This window comes from Rhinolophus hipposideros, assembly GCF_964194185.1.
Source record: "Rhinolophus hipposideros genome assembly, chromosome: X".
Lineage (NCBI taxonomy): Eukaryota > Metazoa > Chordata > Mammalia > Chiroptera > Rhinolophidae > Rhinolophus > Rhinolophus hipposideros.
The window spans coordinates 103237096-103249353 of record NC_138046.1 but is presented as its reverse complement, the minus strand read 5'-3'; the positions used below and the strand labels follow the sequence as shown (position 1 = coordinate 103249353).

Genomic DNA, 12258 nt, shown 5'->3' with positions numbered 1-12258 from the left:
TTAAACCTCTGACATTACCAAACAACTCTGTTTCAGAAGTAACACTCTGTACAGGGGATACTATTTAAGAAAATAGCACTCATTTTCCAGCTTACTGGAAATGATTAATCTTTTCAATAGCTTTGAGGACTACATACTAAAGTTGTTACTTTTTTGTCCTTTCAACAATGACTACAAGCAGAGAGTAGGCTAGTAAATGCGTTATTGGCCAACCCATTAGAGTTCCATTATTTTCTGTCTTACATGGCTTCATGTAATGAATTTTTATAATTAAACTAATGGCATACAATTTATTTTTCCCCCTCTTTACTTTCAGGCCCCATTTCTCTTCCAGCTTCTCTGGAATATGTTTTATACAGAAACAAGGGACGAGAGCCCTCCAAGTACTTCATTACCTTAATTTCATTATGACATTTTGGAAAGCATTCTCTTATCTGGCCTTTTTCTTTAATTTGTTGAGTTTATTAAAAGGCTTAAGCAGTGTTGTAATTAACAAATCACCCAGCTACCCCAGGCATCTGAAAGAAGTCTGGTTGAGAGGGTGTGGAAATGGTTGGTTGGGTGGAAATGACTCCAGAGAGAATACCAGAGGACAGATCCCAAGAAAGTGGCATTTTCTCAACTATTTGTGGTACAGTGCATTACTGTGCACAAACATTCAGTGCCTTTTCATGCCAGAGGATTATACCTCTGTACCACTGAATCATGGATGGCAATGTAACTGATTTTGGCTACTTGTCACTTCCAGGCAGAAGGTTTAAGAGCCAATGGCATTATCTACTATTCCCTGCCTCTTTGATCATGGAATTTTATATCAAGACGCAGCTGTCATCAGCCATGGTCCCTGAGTGGCCAAGCTAAGTAGAACCCCCTTGTGAATCTACAGTGGACATGTAAAATGAATAAAATATAAACTTTCTGTTAAGCCTCTAGATGTGGGGACTGCTTGTTACTATGGCATGACTTAGCTAACCCGATTGACATCTCTACTCAGGTATGACCAGGTCTCAGACAGAGGAGAACAATTTACTAGCTCCAGATAGTCTGGAATAAGGGCCAAGGATAGAATAAGTTAATATAATGACATATAAAAAACAGGTCCTGTTGCTAATAGATGTTTAGAAACCATGTTTCTAAAGCAGTTTATAAACCTGAACAAGATCTGTAGTATTAATAATGTGCATATATACCTTTTTAAAGAAACTTTATTGAGATATAATTCATACACCATAAAATTTACCCATTTAAAGTGTATAATTTAATGGTGTTTCGTATATTGACAAAGTTGTGAAGCCATCACCACAATCTAATTTTGGAACATTTTGTTCATCCCTAAGAGAAACTCCCTTACCCATTGTCAATCACTTTCCATTGTCCATTCTCTGTGATCCATTTTGGAATTAATTTTGTGTGTGATATAAGGTATGGTCAAACTTCATCATTTTGTATGTGGATATGTGGATATCCAAGCACGGTATTTTCAAAAGACTATCCTTCTCCCATTGAATTGTCTTGGTACTTTTACAAAATCAATTAAGCATAAATGCAAGAATTTAGTTCTGAACTTTCAATTTTACTTCATTAGTCTATGTATCTATCTTCATATCAGCACTACACTGTCTTGATTACTGTAGCTTCTTAATAGATATTGAAATTGGGAATTGTGAGTCCTTCAAGTTTGTTCTTTTTTTCAAGGCTGTTTGGCTATTCTTTGTCCCTTGCATTTCAGTATGAATTTTAGGATTCATTTGTCAATTTCTGTAAAAAATCCAGCTAGAATTTTAGTAACAAATGCCAAAGTCTATAGATTAATTTGGGGATATTGCTATCTTAACAATATTCAGTAATTTTTTTTATTAGTTTCAGGTATACAAAACAATGCAATACAGATTTCACCCCTCACAAAGTGATAACCCCCTCCCCCAATCTGTTGCCCCTCTGACATCATATATATCTATTACAATTCCATTGACTCTATTCCCTATACTGTACTCCATATCCTGTGACTATATATAGATTAAATTACAGTTGACATACAATATTATTCAGCTTCAGCTTCAGGTGTACAGTGCAGTGGTCAGGTATCTACACCGTCCATGAAGTGGTCTCCCTAATAAGACATGTGCCTTTCTGACATCCTACAACATCTTTACAACATTATTGATTGTGTTCCCCAAACTGTCTTTCATATCCCCGTGGCAATGTTGTGAATACCAATTTGTGCTTTCTAATTCCCTGCGCTTCTCCCTCATCCCTACCCTCCTCCCACCTAGCAACCCTCAGCTTTTTCTCTGTATCTCCGAGACTATTTTTGATTACTTTGCTCATTTAAGAATATTAAGTCTTTTGATCTGGGAACATGGGAAATTTCCCCATTTATTTAGATCTTCTTTAATTTCTTTCAACAATGCTTTGTAGTTGTCAGTGTATAAGTCTTGCATTTATTTTATTCCTAATTATTTCATTATTTGATGCCATTGTAAATGGAATGGTTTTTTTTAATTTCATTTTTCAGTTTGGTAGTATATAGAAAAACAATTGATTTTTGTATTTTGACCTTGTAGCCTGCAAATTTACTGAATTTATTTATTAACTGTAATACTTTAAAAAATGTATTCCTTAGCATTTTCTCTGTATAAGATCATGTAATCTGCAAATAGATATAGTTTTACTTCTTCCTTTACAACCTGGATGACTTTTATCGATTTTTCTTGCCTAATTGCCCTGGCCTGGTAAATAGAAGTGGTGAGAGCAGATATCCTTATTTTGTTCTTGCTCTTCAGATAAAGCATTCAGTCTTTCACCATGATATTAGCTGTGGTGTTTTCTTAGATGCCCTTTATCAGGTTCATGGTCTCCTGTATTATTTTCCTAGGACTGTCAGGACAAAGTACCACAAACTGGGTAACTTAAACAACAAAATTTATTGTCTCACAGTTCTGCAGGGCACATCCCAAATCAAGGTGTCAGCAGGCCATGCTCTATCTGAAACCTATAGGGAGAATCCTTTCTTGCCTCTTCTAGTTTCTGGTGGTGGCTTTCAATCCTTAGTATTCCTTGACTTGCAGTTCCTTGACTACATCCCTCTAATCTTTGCCTCTATTGTCACATGGTGTTTTCTCTGCAGTCAGTGTCTACATAGCATTCTTCTGCCCGTGTACGAGGTCTGACAATTAAGTTCACAAACTTGTTGCAACGATGTTGCTAACCTTTTTTAGATATCAGAGGGATTATTCATTATGAATTTGTGCCAACTGGACAGTTAACCAAGTTTATTATCTGGAAGTGCTGAAAAGGCTGCATGAAAAAGTTAGACGACCTGAACTTTATGCCAGTAATTCATGGCTCTTGCATCACGACAATGCACCAGCTCACAGGGCAATGTCTGTGAGGGAGTTTTTAGCCAGTAAACAAATCACTGTATTGGAGCACCCTCCCTACTCACCTGATCTGGCCCATAATGACTTCTTTCTTTACCCTAAGACAAAGGAAATATTGAAAGGAAGACATTTTGATGACATTCAGGGCATCAAGGGTAATACGACGATAGCTCTGATGGCCATTCCAGAAAAAGAGTTCCAAAATTGCTTTGAAGGGTGGACCAGGCACTGGCATCAGTGCATAGCTTCCCAAGGGGAGTACTTCAAAGGTGACTGTAGTGATATTCAGCAATGAGGTATGTAGCACTTTTTCTAGGATGCGTTCACGAACTTAATTGTCTGACCTCGTATGTCTCTTTTCTTCCTCTTATTAGGATTCCAGTTACATTGGATTAAGGGTCCACTTGACTCCAGTATACCTCATCTTTACTTACCGTGTTTCCCCGAAAATAAGACCTAACTGGAAAATAAGCCCTAGCATGATTTTTCAGGATGGCATCCCTAATCCCTAACACAAGCCCTAATGCATCTTGTGGAGCAAAACTTAATATAAGACCCAGTCTTATTTTCGGTGAAATACGGTAGCTATATCTGCAAAGACCTTACTTTCAAATAAGGACACCTTCACAGGTGCCAGGGTTTGGGTTTTCAGCACATCTTCTAAGGGGACACTATTGAAACTACAACACCTTCTATTCTTAATTTGTTGAGTGTTTTTATCATGAAAGGATTTTGGACTTTGTAGACTGTTTTTCCTGCAATTAATGAGATGATCACATGGTTTTTGTTTTTTATTCTACTAATATGGTACATTACAATGATTAAACTTTGTATGTTAAACTAACCTTGTATTCCTGGATTAATTCTTATTTGATTATGGTATACAGTTCTTTTATATGTTGCTATATTATGTTTGACAGTATTTTCTTGAGCCTTTTTGAGTCTATATTCACAAGCCCTAATGGTCTGTAGTATTTTTTCCTGTGATATCTTTGGTTGTGAAATATTATTTCCTCTTCTATTTTTTGGAAGAATTTGTGAAAGATTGATATTAATTCTTTGAATGTTTACTAGAATTCACCCATCTGGGTTTGGGTTAGGGAGAAGTTTTAAAATTATTCATTCAATTTCTTTACTTGTTAAAGTCTATTCAGATTTCCTACTTCTTCCATCCATAATATCCTCTCATAAGCTTTTCTATTTCTGTAAGATCAGTAGTGATATGTCCTCTTTCATTTCTAAGATTAGCAATTCGAGCCTTCTCCCCCTGTTTTTCCTTAGTCTAGCAGAAAAAGGATTGTCAATATTGTTGATCTTCTCAAATAACCAACTTTTGGTTTTATTGATTATTTCTCTCTTATTTTTTAAAATATATTTCACTGATTTTATATAATCTTTTAAAACAATTTTATTTATTTTATTTTATTTTTATTTTTTTTATTAAATTTATTGGGGTGACAATTGTTAGTAAATTTACATAGATTTCAGGTGTACAATTCTGTAATACATCATCTATATATCACATTGTGTGTTCTCCACCTAGAGTCAGTTCTCCTTCTATAACCATATATTCGACCCCCTTTACCCTCTTCTACTATCCCGCTCCCCTCTTACCCTCTGGTAACCACTAAACTGTTGTCTGTGTCTATGAGTTTTTGTTTCTTTGTTTGTGTATTCTGTCTCTTTGTTGCTTTCAGTTTTATATCCCATATATCAATGAAATCATATGGTTCCCGACTTTTTCTGTCTGACTTATTTCTCAGCACAATAATCTCCAGATCCATCCATGTTCTCATATAATCTTTATTACTTCCTCTCTCCTGCTTGCTTTAGGTTTAATGTTCTCTTTTTACTAGTTTTCTAAGGTGAAGCTTGGGTTACTCAGTTGAGATCATTCTTATTTTTTAACATACGTATTTATAGCTATAAATTCCACTCTAAGCACTGGATCCCATACGTTGCATCCCATTAGATTCATTATGTTGTGTTTTTATTTTCAGGCATCTGAAAGTATTTTTGTATTTCATTTGTGATTTCCTCTTTGCCTATTGGTTTATTTAAAATGTGTTGTATCACTTTTTCATATTTGTGAATTCCCCAAACTTTTGTTATAGATTTTTACTTTCATTCCATATGGTCAGAGAACCTACACTGTATGATTTCAATCCTTTTAAATGTATTGAGACTTGTTTTACAGCCTAGCATATGGTCTGTCCTGGAGAATATTCCATGTACAATTGAGGAGAATGTATATTCTGTTATTATTGGGTGGAGTGTTAGGTCTTATTGGTTGATAAGGTTTTTCCAAGTCTTCTATTTCCTTGTTGATCTTCAGTCTAGTTGTTCCATCTTTACTAAAAGTGGGGTATTGAAGTCTCTGTTCTGTCAAATTGGCTGTTTTTCCCTTCAGTTCTGTCAGTTTTTACTTCAAGTAATTTTCTTAATGCTTGTCTTTCTTTTCCTCAGAGTGGAATTAAGACCTGTCTACAAGTTCACTGACTCCTCTGCCAGCTCGAGTCTGATGTTGAGCCCTTCTAGTGAAAATTTCATTTCAGTTATGTACTTTTAAACTCCAGAATCTCTATTTGGTTCCTGTTTATAATTTATATCTCTTTATTGATATTCTCTATTTGGCAACACATGCACATAGACTTCTATATCTCCCAGAAATATGTTGTTGCTTTTCAAAGTCCCTTGAAGACATCTTATTCCCTAGATTTTCCTTTTAAGTTTTTCTCCAGACCCATGGTCATCTCCACTGGCATCACAGCCTCAGGCAGCTGCTCTTTAAACAATTGCTGCTGATTGTTTTGGGTAAACACTCTGGGGATAGGGCTTTACCTGGGGAGTGAGCTCAAAGTCATGTCAAATAATGACAAGGCCTTGCATACAGGTTTGTCCTAGGAACATGCAAGACAGATCAAATAGTAATAATGTGCTGGGTATAAAATGGGTCTTTTTGTGGAACTCCAATCCTGTTCTTCCCTCTCCGGTGGCTGTAAGGCTGCTGATTGTCAAGGCTACTATGTAGCTGGGAAGAAAACAATGGGAATAAGCCAAGTTAAAAAGCCTCAAACCCTGCTGTTCTTACTGAATGCAGCAGTTTATATATTATTGACAACCTCTGGTTAATTTCCAGAGTCCAGAAAAGGCAATTTTGACAATTTTGACAATTTGCTGCTTTTATGAACGAGTGGATTTATAGAGTAGACACATTATATTTTTAAGCATGAAATAAGTTACACTGTGAAAAAGAAACAAGGCAAAATATGGTGCAATCAGAACATAATACTATTTAAGTCGGCATTAAATATTTATATAGCCCAGGAGTACCTGGGGAAACTACCCATTACTTCCTGTGCTCTATAGGTGATGTAGGAAGCACTCTGTATGCTTTGAGAAGTTTAATAGCTTCATACCTACTCTGGGAGGAAAAGTACTATTAGGTTATTGATTCTTTCTCCTTAATCACGTGGAAGCTGTAGGGGAGAACAGAAGGAAATAAAGAAAAAACACAAAAAAATGGTACATCTCAGCAAGAAGATTTCTGATAATGTTTTCATTATTGTATCAGAAATGCAAACCTTGAACTACCAGTGGGGGTCCATTGGCCTATTTTAATTTTGTGCAAGTCTAAAAGTAAACAAAATGTGTGAAAGAAGAATTCAGTTTTAATTACTATACATATCCTTATGGCAGATAAGGATGTTATCTAATACCACCCACCCCTCCAAATAATTAAAACTATAAGGCTCTACTTCCATTTCTGAAAAAGAAGTTTCTCTGATTACCCTGTTTCCCCGAAAATAAGACCTAGCTGGACCATCAGCTCTAAAGCGTCTTTTGGAGCAAAAATTAATATAAGACCTGGCATGTATTATATTATATTATATTATATTATATTATATTATATTATATTATATTATATTATATTATATTATATTATATTATACTATACTATACTAAACACTGGGTCTTATAGTAAAATAAGACCGGGTCTTATATTAATTTTTGCTCCAAAAGACGCATTAGAGCTGATGGTCCGGCTAGGTCTTATTTTTGGGGAAACACAGCAGTTTCTTTCCTAGTAAAATAATTTGAGATCCTCAAATAGCTACTGTATTTACCATATATAACAAGTTCAAATTTTTAAATTAATTACGTGATTACAGTGTATCTATGTTTCAAGTTCCCTAAAGAATGTCTTCAAAAAAGATATTTTGTAGCCTTGCATGTATTTATTTAATAATTTGATAAATTATTGAAGTTCTTGCCTCAGAAAGCTTTAGGTACTATATAGCCAAATCAGCTAGGCTCAAACAAGATTTCACTTCTCTATTGAATTCATGTACTCTTAGCTCAGTCAAGCACAAAACAGCTAATGCTGTCACGTTTGAAAAGCTTTTATGCTGAATTTGACACAAAAGCAATCACAAAGCAGACTAAAAGGAGTTTCTCTTTCAAACGCTGAAAAGGGGAAAAAAATAAATGAAAACTCTGAGCCTGGGTAAATCTCTCTTGACACTGGAAAAGTTTAAAATCATCAAGAAGTAATTTTTCCAAAGAATCCATTGCCAAGTTCGGACCTATCTTAATAGCCTAAGAAACAGGTTGTGAAGTCAACTGAGATTTCTGCCAAATGAAATAAATCCCATGATGACCATTGCTGGCAGTGTTAGGTGCCAACAGCACACCATCTTATCTCTTATGAAAGCTAAATGGCATCATCTCTCATAGGATTCTGCCATAGCCTATTGGCAGGGATTCTGATTAGGATGGAAATCCTGCATGATTTCCCCTAATTTCTGCCTTTATATCTCAAAAGAACATTACTGTTTTATCAGGGCCATGGATACAATCAAACGAAGCCATGTGGTTAACCAAGTCAACTACTTACACAATTTGTTTTTGTTTCCAAAAAATTAGGGGTTATACAGGAAAAAAAGTACACCTATATTATGGGCATCTTTTAATGACCTGCTCATTGATTCTGACACGCTAGGCCATCTATAGCCTGTTCTTTTGCCAAATCAAGACTCTCCTGTTATCTCCTTCCACCCCATCCCTACTTTTAAGATGGACTTCTCCCACATGCCATCTCAGATTTGATATCAATTTTGTGAAGAGGTTGTTATTATTCCCATTTTTTGTCTACCATTTTTTCTAAGCAAGAGAGAAGGTTTTCTAAATGTCCAATGAGTAAGGAAGTGGTTAAAGATGGAACTTAATGAAATATTGTAAAGAGTTAAAAATGGTAATTATTAAAAGTTATATAGCAGCACATATAAATATGTATGCAATAACACTAACTTTAAAACCAGAAATCGAAATTTTATCTACATTATGAAGACAAATATGTAGACAAGAAACGGAAGCGATTATAAACAAATATTAGCAATTATGAATATTAAAATATCAGAATTGGAGATGATATTTTTTCTTTAATTCAAGTATGGTGACTGGTTTCAATTTTCAGAGTGTCACAGTGCTGGCGGTGGCCTTTAAAGCCATTTCATTGTGACACTGAGGGTAGTCATCAGTGATGCTACTGCAAGAGAGGTTGGCTGCTGTAATCACAGCTCTCCAACTCTCAAGACACAGCCTGCTGATTGCCTTATGAGGCTCACTGGCTTTCTTGCTAATTTTAGGTACATGGACTCAGAAAGAATTTATGGAGCAAAAAGATCTTTGGTCAAATTAACCAGTGTCTCCTTATGTCTATCGCCATATTTCCTTCCTGAAAGTAAACTCTAAGTGATAAGCCAGCTAATATCACTCAGTAGGGATAACGCATTAAACAAAGTCCAGACTTCCATTTTATAGGCTCCCTGACTTTTATAAGAATTAAAAATAGTAGTTTCATTAAAAATGGAATCCAATTTGCAATTATCTTTTTACTTTTTCATAGTAAAACAGAATATGAACATTTCTCCCCGGTATACTATTTCATTTTCCACTTGGTAACTTATGAACATTATAATCTTATTTGTCAGTTCATAACTACGATTGTCTCCCTTTTTGTTCCTCATGGTGTTTTCTTGATGTGTTTTAACCAGATAGACAATGGGTAGAAGAGAAAATCTATGAGGTCATTTTCAAGAGTAATCGCTAAGTATTCACATCCCAACTCTGCTACTAGTAAGAGGAGATACTGAATTTCTCTAGGCTTCAATTTCCTTATCTGTAAACTTGGAAAAATAATAGTACTTTTCATGGAAGGTTTTTGAGAGGATGAAATTAGCCAATATATGGAAAGTGATTAGCACAGTTTTTAACAAATAGCAAGTATTCACTAAATGTTAGTATTAGCATTAGGATCACTCTTAGTTTTAGCATACGTGATTCAGGAAATGATGGGAGAAATTATAGCCTTGGTCATCTTTATCTGTATTATGAATTTACATTGAAGTTGTAGCAATATAGATCATTAAATTCCTAAAATACATAACGCAAACAAAAGCAGTTTCCATAGAGCCATTTTTTATGATGTAGTTTTAGATTATTCAAAAGTAATTTTTTTTACTTCAAAAGTTTGACAAGGATAGCAATTATAATACAATTTTGTCTTTGTTTTAGGTGTTTAAAACATCGTCTTGACAATAAAATTGTTTTGTTTCCTCCTTTCATATTTTCTTTCACAATTCTTTTTGTCTCTTATTTTAAGCTCCTTGCTTTTCTAAGAGCTATTAAATCCTAATCATTCTTGCTATCACTTTAGGATTCTCAGAGGTTTTAAGATGATTTCTCATTTGCCAACTTCCAGCCTTCTTGCCCTAATCAAATCTATCACCATATGCCTCTCATCTTTCCTTCCCCTCATCTGACTCAAGGGTCCAGTCCAAACTCTTTTTCCCTGTTAATTCCTCTTCACTAGTTAACCACCTTGTTTCATGATTTGCTAGATTCACAGAATGCTAAATTTTTGAGAGGAAAAAGAAATAGTATAACATACTGAGTACCTTATGGATAAGACCAGAGCCTTCCAGAATAACCATATAGATTCTATATTTCACATAGTCAGACCAGGAATTTGGAAAATCATCCTTAGAAATTCATAATTTATCTATGTTCATCCAAGGGAGAAAATCTTCGTGGTAACAAGTATCTCGTAAAAGAATGCATTTTTATTCATCTAGATGTTGCCTTCAACAGAGGTAATGAATGATAAGTCTGTAAAATCCTATATGGCTTTCTGACATTCTTGTCATGTAAATAAAAATCTTGTCCTTATAGTAGTTCGGGTCCCTAGGAAAAGTAGCTTTGGCAGAGACTGGCTAAAAGCTCACTGGCTCATTATTCCCATTTACTCTTCCTTAAATTAAATTTGGGACAAGTTCCTTTGATAGATGATTGGATAAAGAAGTTGTGATATATATACACAATGGAATACTACTCTGCCATAAGAAAAGATTAAATAATGCCATTTGCAACAATGTAGATGGATCTTGAAATTATTATACTAAACCAAGTAAGTTAGAAAAAGTCAAGAACCATATGATTTAACTAATATGTGGGATATAAAACTGAAAACAACAAAAGAACAAGACAAACAAATAAAGAAACAAAAACTCACAGACACAGATAAGTGGTTATTAGAGGGTAAGGGGGGACAGGGGTGGTATACGAGGGTAAAGGGGATCAAATATATGGTTATGGAAGAAGAACTGACTCTGGGTAGTGAATACACAATGGGATTTATAGATGATGTAATACAGAATTGTACACCTGAAATCTATGTAACTTTACTAACCATTGTCACCCCAATGAACTTAAAAAAAAACTGGGGACAAGTTCTGGTCAACAGGATGTGGGTGGAAATGATATATATAATCTCCAGCTCTGATCATAAAACCCTATAGATTGACCACATTCTCTCCTACTCTTCTGCTGTGACCTTGGGAAGCTGTGAGTTTGAAATGATAATTTAGCAAAATTGGAAAAGCCAATTTGGGGGAGAGCTCCCAAGAAGGTCTCTTCAACCTCTGTGGGACTATGACACAACCAAGAAATTAACTTTTACTATATTAAACTATTGAGACTTCAGAGTTCATTTTTTTGAATAAACTTAGTGTAAATATATATGCTATATAGCTCAGCATAGTCTAAATACTGACTAATTTAGAAATGGGAGCCACTTTATCCAGGAAAACTATATGTTTTTTTTTCTCAGATGACATAACTAATCTGAGATTCAAATACTTGTTTAGCAGAAGGCCTTTTTCTGCTAGGAAAAAGAAATCTATACAGGGTTTTGATCAAATACTCAATCTGATCAAGTACCCAACCATATTACTTCTCTGCTTAAAATCCCCTAACGCTACCATTTGTTTAGCACTTAAGGTCTTTCCAAACTGACCCATAAATACGAGGTTTGAAAGAATTGAAAATATGTAAAGCATCATGCATGTTGCTTGATAAAACATTAGTCAAACAAATTTTATTTCCTCCCCTTTTCTCTTTCTTTTATCCTGAAGAGTTCCAGACTTTGAAGTAGACAAATACATGATGTAATTTTGGGGAAAGAGGAGGGTGAAGAGACGGGAGAGAAAAGAGAAGTTGGGCTGGAGGTGAGAGAATGGGAGACAAAGTGAGAGTATACGTTACTCTCCCTTACTCTTACACCTACCCTTCCCTTCTCCATTCAGGGCCTTCAAATAAAGTAGGAAAAAGTAGACCTGTTATTTTTTCTAGGAAGGAATTAAGCCCGACTGATTGACTTTTTGCTAGTATAGAAGTACATACATCAACTTTGAAGTGGTCTTAAAAGACGGTGCAATGTGGAAACCAGCCCATTATATCCAGATTATTACACTAATTTTAATAGATTTATATTATATCAATTTTCCTCGAATCTCAACTTTACTTCTAAAATTGTACT

The 12258-nt window shown here is 34.9% G+C and overlaps 1 protein-coding gene across 1 annotated transcript in view; it reads right to left on the bottom strand.

Moving 5' to 3' along the window:
* Positions 1–12258, bottom strand: part of DMD (dystrophin) — a 2022175-nt gene that overhangs the window by 552506 nt on the left and 1457411 nt on the right. The window lies entirely within an intron of this gene.